The 14,175-nt window shown below is 36.6% G+C and overlaps 1 long non-coding RNA gene across 1 annotated transcript in view; it reads right to left on the bottom strand.

Annotated features, from left to right (window-relative positions):
• LOC109613559 (uncharacterized) overlaps positions 1–14,175 on the bottom strand; it is a 230,165-nt gene that overhangs the window by 21,779 nt on the left and 194,211 nt on the right. The gene's annotated exons all lie outside the window — the stretch shown is intronic.

Here is a 14,175-nt window from a genome sequence, read left to right as displayed (position 1 = left end):
AATCATATGAAAGGCTATAAAAGGCCTATCCTCTAATGGAAGGAATTCCAAGGAAAAAATCCCATTACCAAATAATGGCATCAGCAACTACTTACAAAACAGCATTTTTTCATCGACACATCAAAAGAAATAAGTACTTACCAATCTGCAATAAATAAGTTCAAAATAACAATCCTTCCATTTTCTTACTTTTACTGACCTTTGGGAGGCCTCCCCTCACCTATTCTTCTTTTCCACTTAACTTCTTGAGGAGCATAGGGCCTCAAGTCTCTCATCACGAAGTTGAAAAAAGTCTCTTAAGGAATATGATGTCTTTAGAAAATATTTGCATGACTCTTATAAAGGCTAGTGGGGATTTAAAAATATTTTAAGGACTGCCGAGAAGTTCGTGGATTTTTTAAAAATATTTTCAAGCACTTTGGAGAGGCTCGTGGATTTTTAAAAATATTTTCAAACACTTTTGAGAGGCTTGTGGATTTGTAAAAATATTTTGGAAGACTCCAACAAAGTCTCGTGGATTTTTAAAATAGTTTCTAGGACTCCTACAAAGACTGGTATGTTTCAGAAAATGTAGGACTCGTATAAAGGATTTTGAAAAATATTTGTAAGAACTCCTGAGAGACTAGTGAATTTTAAAAAATATTTTCAAACGCTTTTGAGTGGCTCGTGAATTTCTAAAAATATTTTGGAGGGCTCCTGAAAGGCTCGTGGATTTTTTAAAAATATTCTAGGACTCCTATAAAGGCTGGTAGATTTAAAAAAAAGTCTAGGACTCCTATAAAGTCTCGTGGATTTTTAAAAGTAATTTCAAGCTTTTCTGAGAGGCTCGTGATCTTTAAAAATTATTTTGGAGGATTCCTGAAAAGCCTGTGGATTTTTAAAAAACTTTCTAGGACACCTACAAAGGCTGGTAGATTTAAACAAATCTAGGACTCTTATAAAGAATCCTGGGTTTTTAACAATATTTTGGAGGACTCATACAAAGTCTCGTGGATTTTTAAAAAATATTTTGGAGAACCTCTACAAAGGCTCGAGGATTTTTAAAAATATTTTGGAGGAATCCTACAAAGGCCCGTGGATTTTTAAAAATATTTTGGAGCGGCTAGAGCAATACTACTAAGGCTCGTGGATTTTTAAAAATATTTTGGAGAACAACTCAGAGCCTTGTGGAATTTTAAAAATATTTTGGGGAACACTTCAGAACCTCGTGGATTTTTAAAAATATTTTGGAGAACTCCTCAGAGGCTAGTGGATTTTTAAAAATATTTTAGAGAACACCTAAGAGCCTCGTGGATTTTTAAAAATATTTTGGTGGACTCATACAAAGGCTCGTGGACTTTTTAAATATATTTTGGAAGACAAAAAATATATTTTGGAAGAAAAATATTTTGGAGGACCTCTACTCTTGGTTTTTTTTTAAATATTTTGGAGGAACTCTACAAAGGCTCGTGGATTTTTAAAAATATTTTGGAGGACTCCTACAAAGGCTCGTGGATTTTTAAAAATATTTTGCAGGACTCCTACAAAGGCTCGTGGATTTTTAAAAATATTTTGGAGGAATCCTGCAAAGGCTCATGGATTTTTAAAAATACTTTGGAAGACTCCTACAAAGGCTCGTCGATTTTTAAAAATATTTTTGAGAACACCTAATAGCCTCGTGGATTTTTAAAAATATTTTGGAGGACTCCTACAAAGGCTCGTGGATTTTTAAAAATACTTTGGAGGAATCCTACAAAAGCTCAAGGATTTTTAAAAATATTTTGAATAAGCAACTTATATTGTATATAGAAGTGATTTGAAGACGTGCTATAACGCGAAGATATGTAAAGAGTCTTCTGTCCTTAGAAGCGCTTTTAAAAGACTTTAAAACTTGAGAGAGGTTTTCTACCTGTAAAAGACCTGCGAAAGGCGTTTGAAAGCCATTTTCTCAACAAAAGGCCCCAAGAAGGTCTTCTTTCTATAGAAGACCTTTAAAAAGACTCAGATCAATAGAAAACCTCTTAAAGGTCCTCTGTCTTAAGAAAAAAAAATTCTATATAGAAGTCCTGTTAAAGTCCTTCTGGAGAAGAAAAACTCGTAAAATATCTTTTGCCCTTAGAAGGGGTTTCAGAAGACCTGATGATTTGAGAAAGGAATTCCTTCTGTAAAGGTCTTGTGAAACATGTGTGAAAACCATTTAATCCACAAAAGGCCCCTACAAAAGACCTTCTGTGTACGAAGACCTGCGTTAAGTCTCCGGCCTATTTAAGACTATTAAAAGTTTCCTATCTATAGAAGCGCAGTGAAAAATCTACAGCCTATTAAATGCAATTTAAAGATAGTTTGTCTTTAGAAGACATGTATAACTTCTTCTGTCTGAAAAAAAAAAATTGTGAGAGGTTTCGTGCCTATAGAAGACCTGGGTAAGATCTTCTGTCTATAGAAGACCAGGAATGTATAGAGAATACCTATGAAAAGGCTTCTGTCCTTAGCAAGCCTGTAAAATACCTATAAAATCCTTCTGACTATGGAAGAAGATTCCCTACCTAGACAAGACCTGTACAGATTCTTCGATTCGTAGAAGGTTTGTTAGAGGTCTATTGTTAAATAAAAGAACTTTCATTTACATATACATAAAATTTGTATTGTTCTTAAAAATTCTGGAAAAATTCCCCGATTCTTCAGAAGTATCCTCTAAATTTCTGCAACTATTGGTCAGTCGGGCCTGTTAACATTATTAAAAAAATTCCACGATTCGTGGCCTGAACAATAAATTTCTGATAGCTGAAGAAACATAAATAACCTTGGTGTGCAGCCAACTAGAAGTTGCCGTCTCTACGTTCAGAGCCATTAACCCGTCTTCCTAAAGCAGCACTAAAACAAGTGTATGCATTGGAAGCAATGTAGTTGTTGTGGACAAAAAATCCATCACTACAAAAACAAAACTTTGCTGTGAAAAAGATCTGCCAATAGAACTTGAGTCGAGCCTGGAGAGTTTCTAGTGTATAATTCGCATATGCTAATTTGCAATAAGTTCGAAATATATACTACTTTCCAGAGAACGGCCCTTGTAAGCCATCATCCACACCAAATATGCCTGATGAGCCGCTTAACCAACGGCGAAACGCGTCGCATAGTGGTGAGTGTGTGATAGTGTCTATCTGGCTTTCCTTTTCACTGCAAATTTCAGATCATTAAGCTCGTCTCGAAAGAGAAAACAAACACATAAATCATAAAACATATGATCTTCGCCTTAACAAGGCAAAACTCATAAATTTTTAAATCCACTCGAATGGACTAGGATGTTTACGTACATCCAAGCCCATTCGATGAGGAGGTCTAAGAGGATATATATAGACAACTTAACAGGGACTAGAGAGTGTCTCTACATATACAGTGTTATATTTATACATAACCTGCAAAAGATATATTTTTCAAGAATATCAGTAAATCAACTCAAGACCTCTAAGTTTTCTGTAAAAATAGTTTCTAAACTCAACATCTCTCTCATCTTCCATTCGTCAGCGACTCCAAAACGCATAGAAAACTTCAATTCAGCATAAATATAATCATCTTTCTTTTTTTGATTTGGCATTCAAGCATTCATTTCCATTTTGACTAACTGATCCCATGGCCATTGTTTTTATTCTTCTTGTTCTTGTTGTTGTTATTATTATTTTTATTCAACTAACATTTTAGGATATTTCAATTGCTTTATGCTCCAAATAGGAATGAAGATAGCCAAGCTATTTTTTTTTTTCAAAATTTCTTCCGTGTTTGGCAAGAAAAGAAGTGAGGAAGAGGAATGACTGAGACCAATCTTTTCTTGTCGAGCTTACAATTTCATTTCGATTGGTTGTGGGCCAGAGATGGGAAAGCTTAAGTTCAACACCTACAGCAATATTGCACATGTAAATATGGCCCTCTCAATGGTAACGACAAGTGTTGCATTCACAGAGTTCATCCCAACACCCCCACCTATCCGTATGTATGTGTGTGGGTATGTAAAAATTGTGAATGAACATCTCAAGAATTTTAGAGAGTAATGATGATGATGATGATTGTGTTACAAAACTCTCTTGATGTACGTAGGTGTGTGTGTGTGCGTATGAGCATTTGCATTTGTAACACCTACACCACCACCACCACCGACGCTTTGCCTGCTGACGATGTGAATACCAAACATTGAGATGCCAATGCTTTGAGTATTAAATAAGACTGCTGATGTTCTTGTTGTTGTTGTTTTTGCTTTTGTTGTTCTATATCCACCCAGCCATGTCAGTCAATGCAAATACCAACCGACTACTGATTACATGAAGTTGTTGCCGGTTACCATTCACTCAAGCGGGCATATGTTGCCCCTCGTGTGCATGCACAATGTCTGGAGACGGTGGGACAATTCCGAAAATTAGAGAACAGAAAAAAAACTGTATAGGTCATAGGTCAGGACATTTACTACAGAAAATAGACGACTTCTTGAGATCCTTTTATATATAGAAGACCTAGTGAGAAAAAGTGTTTTCTAAGAACAGGAGACCTCTTGAGGGTCTTCAATGTATAAAATGCCACTACAGGGTCTTCTGTGTAAAAAAGAGGGTCTTCTTGAAATCTTCCGTGTAAAGAACACCTCTTGAAATTCTCCCACGAAAAGAAGGCCCCTTGAATGCAAAAAAAACCTCTTTAGGGTCTTCCATTTATAGAGGATTTATTGAGTGCATTCCCTTATATATGCTTTATATATCCTTCAGGTCGTCTATAGAGAAGTCATTCAGGTCGTTGGGTTGTATATAGAAATGTCCTTTATGTTATCTAAAGAGACTCGCTTTAGGTCGTCAATAGAGACTCCCTTCTGGTCTTATACAGACTCCCTTCAGGTCGTCTATAGAGACGTCCTTCAGGTCGTCTATAGAGACGTCCTTCAGGTCGTCTATAGAGACGTCCTTCAGGTCGTCTATAGAGACGTCCTTCAGGTCGTCTATAGAGACGTCCTTCAGGTCGTCTATAGAGACGTCCTTCAGGTCGTCTATAGAGACGTCCTTCAGGTCGTCTATAGAGACGTCCTTCAGGTCCTCTATAGAGACGTTCTTCAGGGCTTCTATAGAGACGTCTTTCAGGGCGTCTGTAGAGACGTCTTTCAGGTCGTCTATAGAGACGTCTTTCAGGTCGTCTATAGAGATGTCCTTCAGGTCGTCTATGGAGACATCCTTCAGGTCGTCTATGGAGACATCCTTCAGGTCGTCTGTAGTGGATGTTTTTTACGACTAGAAAAACGTCAAGAAGTCTTATTTGTCTAGAAGACCGTCAAGACTAGAAAACAGTGAGGAGGTCTTCCAAGTCCAGGAGACTTCCAGAAGTTCTTCTAGACGCAGAAGACTTCCAGAAGGTATTCTGGACGCAAAAGACCTTCAGTAGTTTTTCTGGACGCAGAAGACCTCCGGACGGTGTTCTGGACGCATAAGACCTCCAGACGGTCAGGTTGCAGTTCTTCAAAGTCCAGAAAACCTTCAGGAGGATGACAAATATACCGTTAGAAGGTCTTTTATGACTAGAAGACCGTGAGCAGGTCTTCTACCTCCAGAAGACTCCTACTTCTAGAAGACCGTCTAGAGGTCTTATACCTCTAGAAGACCGCGTGGAGGTCTTATACGTCTGAAGGTCTTCTAACTCTAGAGGACCGTCTGGAGGTCTTCTGCGAATAGAAGATCGTCTGAAGGTCTTCTAACTGTAGAAGACCATCAGGAGGTTCTCTACGTCCAGAATATCGCCAGGAGACATTCTACGTCAAGGAGACTGTCGGCAGGCCTTCTTCGCCCATAGGATCGTCAGGAGATCTTCTATGACTTGAAGACCATTATGAGGCCTTTTGTGCCTAGAAGAGCGTTAGGAGGCCTTCTTCACCCAGAAGAGTATCAGAAGGTTTTCTATTTTTAGAAGACTCTCAAGAGGTCTTTTATGCTCAGAATAACCTTAGACCACCTTCTATGATTAGAAGACCCTCAGAAGACCTTTTATTTTCAGAAGACGCTCGGAAGCTCTTTTATGTTTGTAAGACCTTCAAAAGGTTTACTATGTTTTGGGAGACCCTCTTCTATGTTTATAAGACCCTTAGGAGGTCTTCTAGGTTTATAAGATCTTTAGAAGGTATTCTATTTTTAGAAGCTTCTGAGGATGTCTTCAATGATAAGAATACACTGAGGAGGTCTTCTATGTTTAGAAGATGTTCAAAGGTCTTCTATGTCCAGAAGACCCTCAGAAGGACTCCTATGTTTAGAAGACCCTCAGAAAGTCTTCTATGTCTCCCATGGTTAGAAGGCCCTCAAAAAGCATACTCTTTGAAGTTTTCTAAAAACAATTCTATGTTTAGAAGATTCTGAGGATGTCTTCAATGATTAGAATACACTGAGGAGGTCTTCTATGTTTAGAAGACCCTCAGAAAGTCTTCTATGTCTCCCATGGTTAGAAGGCTCTCAGAAAGCATACCATTTGAAGATTTCTAAAAACTTCTCTCTATCGTGTTACCTACCGTACCCTAGTTTCCCTAATACATGTTATCCGTGCCCGTGTCTTGTTTCAAAATGTTTTCGGTTTTTTTCTTGTGTAGTCCTTTCACATGCTCCTAACATATGCCTATGGTAGAGAATTTTAATTTCATTTCCGTTTCAGTTTTATGCTGCTCTCATTTTTCGTTTTTTATGTTTTTTTTGCTCTTCTCAAGCAGTTTTGTTTTCTTCCGTTCCCGTTTTTTTTTTGTTTCTTGCTCTGCAGTGCTTTTCCCCGACGTGTGCCGTTTTTTTTCTGGTATTTTTTGCAATTTAGAAAAATATTCACGTTTTCCTTCATATTTTTATGATTGTTGCAAGCTTAACGTTTTGTATGGTGTTTTCTGACTTTTTCTTCACAAACATTTTTTTCGTTGGCATTAAATAGAATAACGAAGTAGGAGGCAGGGAGGGGGAGAGGGGGAGAAGAAGGAAAAACATGAAATTCCAAATATGCCAAAGGACTTAAGGTTTCTAGAAAAAACAAAATGGGATTTCGGCTGCAGAGGGAAACCAATGAAATCTATGGAGCTATGCAAAAGACGAGCCAGCCATGGGAAAATATTTAAAGGTGTTGCTGTGGAACATAACGCATTAGGGATCACTGGCAGATTTGATTGGGTTTTGTGTAGAGTTGTGTTGTTTTTTTCTCGCCTTTTTTCATTGTTTGGGGGAAGCCAAATGTCTGGAAGCTTAGCTATTCAGGAATTCAATTCAGCTATAAGAGAATTACGTATATTATGTATATTTCATAGAAAACCATAAAGATTTAATTTGGCCAACAAAACAAGTGTTTTTTTCTTGACTTGCAAGAATAACAACAAAAAATATGAATGAAATAAAATAAGAAGGATAACACTTAACATTTAGTAGGGAGTAGAAGATAAGCCATAAAAGCAGGAATATTCAACAGGACTTAAATGAGGGTCTTAGGCAAAAAATGCAATCCAATCAAAAATTGCTTAAGCCGAGACTAAATTGGGGCAATAAAGAAAGGTGTGTTTCCTTGGAAGGTGGTGGAGGGATAAAAAGTCACAAGGCTATGATGGATGAGAAAAGGAAAAAAATATTTCTCTAAATTTACTGTTTATATGAATTCCTTCTGGAAATACGATAAAAAAATGAACAAGTAGAAAGGTATCAGTCGAAGACTTAAATATATTTTGACTTGTGTTATATAGGCTAATATTGTCCATTTCGAATAGGACCTAAATAAAAATGATATAATTATTGAGACGTGCCAGATTTGGACTATATCGACTGTGTGAAATATAAAGAGAGAGTTGGAGGTTATTTCGCTATGTGGGGGAGGTCTCAAAAGATATGCTCCGATCTCTACCATATGTATAACAGATCTTGTGTTGATGAAAATATTCCGATGTAACAAGTCTGAATAGAATAGGATGTTAACTTCGCGATTTATGAGATTCATGGATATTGAAAATTTTGAGCCTTTGTGGGGGAAGTATCAGAAGAAGTGGACCGATATATCCCATCTTCACATCATATCTTGAGTTAGTAGAAGTTATGGGATGTGTGAAATATAAAAAGAATCTGATGCTCATTTCGGTTTTTATAAACGTTTTGGTTAATCAAGACTTTGACCCTTTGTGGGGGAGGTATCAGAAGGGATGGTCCGATCTCTACCATATTTATAAGAGATATTGTATTAATAGTAATATTGAGATGTACCAAGTCTGAAACAGATGTTAATTTCGCATTTTAAGAGCTTCACGGATATTCAAAATGTTGACCCTTTGTGGGGGAGGTACCAGAAGGAGTGGTAGTTTATGTGAAATTTGAAGACAATCGGACTCTTACATCACATTTTATATGAGCTATAATTATTAAACATGTTGTCGCTTTGTGGGGGAGGTACTTGATGGAGTGGACCGATATTTTCCGTTTTCACACCTGCCCTAGGACTGATGCAAATATTAGGATTTGCAAATTTAGAGTAAAATCGGATTATCGTTTCTCTTTCTGTGCAGAAAATATTTTTGTGAAAATGTCGACTTTTTGTGAAAGAGGTACAAAAAGGAGTGGACCGATATATTCCATCTTCACACCAGACCTTGGGTCAATAAAAATGTTGGAATATGTGAAATTTGAAGACAATCAGGCTCTTACATCACATTTTATAAGAGTTATAATTATTCAAAACTATGACCCTTTGTGGATGATTTGACCCTTTAGGTGGAGCGGATCGATATTTTCCGTTCTCACACATGTCCTAGCACTGATGCAAGTATTAGTATTTGCAAGTTTGGAACAAAATTGGATTAATCTTTCTTTTTCTGTGCAGTAAAATATTTTTTTTTTTTTTTTGTAAATTTCGACCTTTTGTGAGGGAGGTTCCAGAAGAATTATACCGACATTGCCCATTTCCGAACTCGATCTAAGTTTTATAATAATATTATGATTTACCAGGGTTGGACCAAATCGGATACTCCATTTGAGAGTTATCGTGGGCATCAGCCATACAGAGAAACGGACGGACGGACATCGCTAAATCGACTCCAAATGTCCTGAAACGGATTTGGTCCAAATAGACCTAGCGTCTAAAACTGCTATTTCGATTAGGCAAGTTTTGGGGGTATTAAATGATATATACCCTCTCTAGCCATATGGCTGAGGGTATAATAAAGTAAAAAAATATTCTTTCAAAGAAAAGATTTTCGGGGATAAACATTGCCAAAATTGCATATTCCAAGGGCTATTATAGGGTTTTTTGGAAAATTTTGGAAAAGGAATGAATGAATACTATTTCAATTGCTATCATAGCCCTTGTCCTGGGATTTCGAAAAATTGTCTGTAGGGCTTTAGATGTGGATTTTTTTTTAAGAAAAGGACGCTGTGTCTTATTTTTATCATGGAATTTTTTAAAACATATTTCTGGAGGTCTTTCCATTTCTACTTCTGGAGGTCTTTATTATTTTTGAAGATCTTCAACATTTGTATTCGCATTTTTTTTTTTTTTTTTTTTTTTTTTTTTTGAAACTGTAAAATTTTTCCGCAATGGGCATGTTTAAAAATTCCAGAATCTGTGACCTGAAAGTCCTTGAAACCTATCCTCAGACTGTCCACAATTATTGGAAAAGCCTAAAATCATACCGCATCGCTGTAAAAGCTCAACGTCAAATCTTGGGCCTACATTTACACCGAAATGGAAGGAACTTCAAAGAAAAATGCATTTGGTTGCAAAATGGGTCATAAATCCCCAAAGTACTAAAAACCGGAAGCTTCTGTTTCCAGTAGAGGGTCTATATAGAAACTTGAACGCAGAAAGAGAATACTCAATATCAAATTGCAGCTCAGGGTCGGTGGTATTGAATGTGGTCAACTTTTTGTTTTGTTCCAATTTTTTTTTTCCAAAAATATTTAAAATATATTTAAAAACCAGTACAGTAAGTCTTAAAGACGGGCGGGGCCGACTTTATTATACCCTACACCACTTTTCTTATTTAGTAGAGCTCCACATAACAATTAAAAGTTTTTATGGGAGAACTCAATCAAACACGCTATGATTATAATTATAATTTAAAGTTCAAAGGACTAAATATGCCGAAGCATTTTTATCTTTTAAATTCGGACTTGTATTGCCCATTTGGTGGACAATTACTTTGAAATCGGATAAAGATATATATGGGAGCTATATCCAAATCTGCACCGATCTCGATAAAATTTGGCAAAGATATTTCTGAGCTATATTTGATATATTTCCCTGAATATCGTTGTTACGGAGTGCATATTACGGTTGTGGATAACAAATATAACAAATCGGATGAACAATATATATGGGAGCTATAGCTATATCTGAACCGATCTTCACAAAATTTGACATACTAGCTTCTACACTCAATTCGGTTGTAAGAGCCAAATTCCACACCATTTGGACAAATATTAAACGTTTGGTGCACAATAAAAGGTAAATCGGACGAAGTTATATATGGGAGCTATATCCAAATCTGAACCGATCTCAATAAAATTTGGCAAATGTATTTCTGAGCTGTATTCGATATTTTTCCCCAAATATTGTTATTACAGAGTGCATATTACGGCTGCGGAGGACAAAAATAACAAATCGGATGAACAATATATATATGGGAGCTATAGCTATATCTGAACCGATTTCGATCAAATTTGGTATATTTATTTTCAGGCCTAATTTGGTATGTGGTATGGTATGTGCAAAATTCCATACTATTCGGGGTGATGTTACACGTTTGGTGCACAATAAAAAGCAAATCCGACGAAGATATATATGGGAGCTATATCTAAATTTTTACCGATTATTTCCAATTTCAATAGGGTTCGTCCTTGGGCCGAACAAATGATTTGTGCAAAATTTCATCTGGATAGGGCAATAAATGCGAACTGTACTTTGTTTACAAAAATACATGGACAGACAGACGGACGGGCACGCATAAATCGACTCAGAATGTGATTCTATGCAGATCATCAAAAGGAACTATGGATCTATCTGATTTCTTTTTGCTGTTACAAACAAATGCACAAAGACATAATACCCTGACCACCTTGTGGTGTAGGGTATAATGACATCGCTGTAAAAGCACTATATCAAAACGTGGTAGGAGCTCCAAACAAAAACCGATTTGGTTGCAAAATGGGTCATAAACCCTCAAAAGACTAAAAATCGGGAACTTTTGTTTCCAGAGAAGGACCTATATAGAAACTTGCACGCATGCAGAGAACCCAAGAGTACGAAATATTAAATTGAAGTTTATGGGGAAAATTTCGAACTGAATTTCAATCAGATGTATGTAATATAATTTTACCAGAATCGATGTATTGAATGTGGCCACATCAGTCCAAATATTTTCCAAAAATATTTAATTTTTTTTAAACTTCATAGGTTTTTTTTGGTTAAAAAAAATTATTGCCACTCTTTCTACTTTAAAATATTACCCCTATACCTTTGCTCGAGCTGTTCAGGAAGTTGTGAAGCTTTCTCAAATAACATCAAACCAAAGTAAACAATTCATTTTGTTTCCCATCAACGGAATTTTTCATTCGCAGATAAAAATGTAAATTTTCGCTGATACATTTTTAAGTAGATATTAGCTGTGACTTTAAAGTTAAAAAAAAAAACACAAAAAAAGAGAAATCACAAAATTCACACGCACACACACACAAAAAATCACATTGCTTCACAGTACATGAAAGCGAATTTGAAATTACTGTGACAACAGCAACAACAATGGCAATACCCATCATCGGAAAGCAAAAACAAACAACACACAGAAAATGTAAATTTTCAACTTTTATTTCCAATGCGGAGACATTTATAAATCTGTAATGTAATTCATTTCTAATGCATTAGCCATGTTCAGGTTTCGAACTTCTAATATTTTCTCTGTCCCTCCCTCTCTCTCTCTCTCACTTCCTCCTTTGCCCCTTTGGAGATATTCCATTATTTTGCGTTTAGCATAAAATGTTTTTTTTTTTTTTGTCGTTGGAAATCTTTTTTTTTTTTAATTTCATGACTCAATCTTGAAATGGTGTTTTAATGTTATCCTGTTTTATTTTCAATGTTATCCTGTCAACGTAGTATTTGTTCTCGTCTCATACTCCCCTTAATTGACTTTATCTGAGGGTATTTGTATACCATTGTAAACCTGAGTGGTGGAACATTTATCATGCCATTCCTCTTTGCTGGTATCTTGTTTTTTGGGTATTCGTGGTTGTTTGTGGGGGGTAAGATAACTTCCGATTTTGTTAAGCACTGCCACGGTCTTTGAGTTTCCTGCTTCTGTTTTGTGTTTTCGGTTGTTTTCCTTTTTTTGGGAATGCTGAGATTTCAGGTCTGCTTGTTAGAGAATTTGTTATGGCTTCTAGGAAATGTCAAAATAACCAATTTATTAGGCTTGCAAATTGATGGAGGGGAAGTTTTTGTTGTTGTTGTTGTTGTTGACAAAACAACAAGAAGAAGATAAAGAAAGACAGAAGTGTTAAGTGATTTTTTTTTTACTTCTTTGAGAGGTTAATCAAGTGAAACATGGGCGAGTATTTTTTTTTTTGAGCGTGGGAGATTGGTGGGTAAGTTTCGAATCATGTCAAAAACGAACATTCACAATTCGTAATCAAATTGTCCTTAAATAAATACAGGATCTATGATGTGGATATTTTTGAAAGAAATTCCATCAAACCCTTAGATTTGTGGGTGTAGAGACCTTAAAGGATTATACAGGATGATATGTACAAAAAACTGCAACCAGCTTCAGACTGCTGTCATTTCTAAGCCACTCATCCGACAGCTGTTAAAATTATTCCAGTGACAGCCGATTATATTGTTTACAAGCATACAAAAGCATTTTGGTGAGAATTTTCCAGAAAAAATTATTCGTGATGAAATTCAAGCGAGAAAGTGTGATTTTTTATATTTGGCTGGAAAACCACAAGTAGCTATCGTTAGAGCACTCCAGCATTTAAATGTGAATAAATTTTTTGAGTCTCGTACCATACCGTGATACTTGTAGAGTAGAAGAGACTTGATCGAAACCCATGTCGCAGTGGCCGAAAAATGGCTCATGCGCTGAAAATATCGCAATATTCCATTCGGCAAATATTGAAAAATGAGCTCGGGGTAGAGCCATTGAAATTCCAAAAAGTGCAAGAATTTACACCGCAACAGAGAGAAAATAGACTCAAAAGAGCTAAAGAGTTGCTTCGCTTGGCCGAAAATGGTGAACTGCCGAATTTGGGTTTCTCCGATGAGAAAACATTCGTTGTCCAGGAGTCTGTAAACAAACAAAATGATCGTGTTCCCTTGGCAAAGAGGTCAGCTGAAAATGTGCCCCTTTGGGTGGGCACAGCCGACTGTTGCTCTGCCGATTGTTGCTCTTTGCTTGAATTAATCGACCGATGCATCAGAATAAATGTGAAATATTATTGCGAAAATATTCTGGAGGGTGTATTCAAGCCTTGGACACCCAAACATTTTGGCCGCAGACGTTGGACATTCCAACAGGACTCCACACCATCGCACTCAGCACGCGCCACCCAAGAATGGCTACAAAATGAGGTTCCTCGCTTTATTTCCAGCTCACAATGGCCACCAAAATCTCCGGATACCGATCCATTGGACTATTGCGTCTGGAGTATTTTTTGGAAAGCAAGGTTTGCACTAAAAAATACCAAAGTGTTGATCACCTCAAGTTAGCGCTTCGCCGGGAATGGGCCAAAATACCGCTAAGCAACATCCAGGCAGCGTGTGACGGTTTCATTGGCCGTTTGAAGGCCATAATTCGTGCCAAAGTTGACCAAAGTTAAGTCGGGACCTCCAAGTTTTTTCTATAGAACAAAATTCGTCGGACCTCTGGTCCAAGTTTTTTCTATAGAAAAAAATTCGTCGGACATCTGGTCCAAGTTTTTTCTATAGAAAAAAATTCGTCGGACCTCTGGTCCAAGTTTTTTCTATAGAAAAAAATTCATCGGACCTCTGGTCCAAGTTTTTTCTATAGAAAAAAATTCATCGGACCTCTGGTCCAAGTTTTTTCTATAGAAAAAAATTCATCGGACCTCTGGTCCAAGTTTTTTCTATAGAAAAAAATTCATCGGACCTCTGGTCCAAGTTTTTTCTATAGAAAAAAATTCATCGGACCTCTGGTCCAAGTTTTTTCTATAGAAAAAAATT

Source organism: Musca domestica, unplaced genomic scaffold (assembly GCF_030504385.1).
Source record: "Musca domestica strain aabys unplaced genomic scaffold, Musca_domestica.polishedcontigs.V.1.1 59, whole genome shotgun sequence".
In the NCBI taxonomy this organism is placed as follows: Eukaryota; Metazoa; Arthropoda; class Insecta; order Diptera; family Muscidae; genus Musca; species Musca domestica.
The sequence above is the reverse complement of the archived record's forward strand: the minus strand, read 5'-3'. Positions and strand labels throughout refer to the sequence as shown.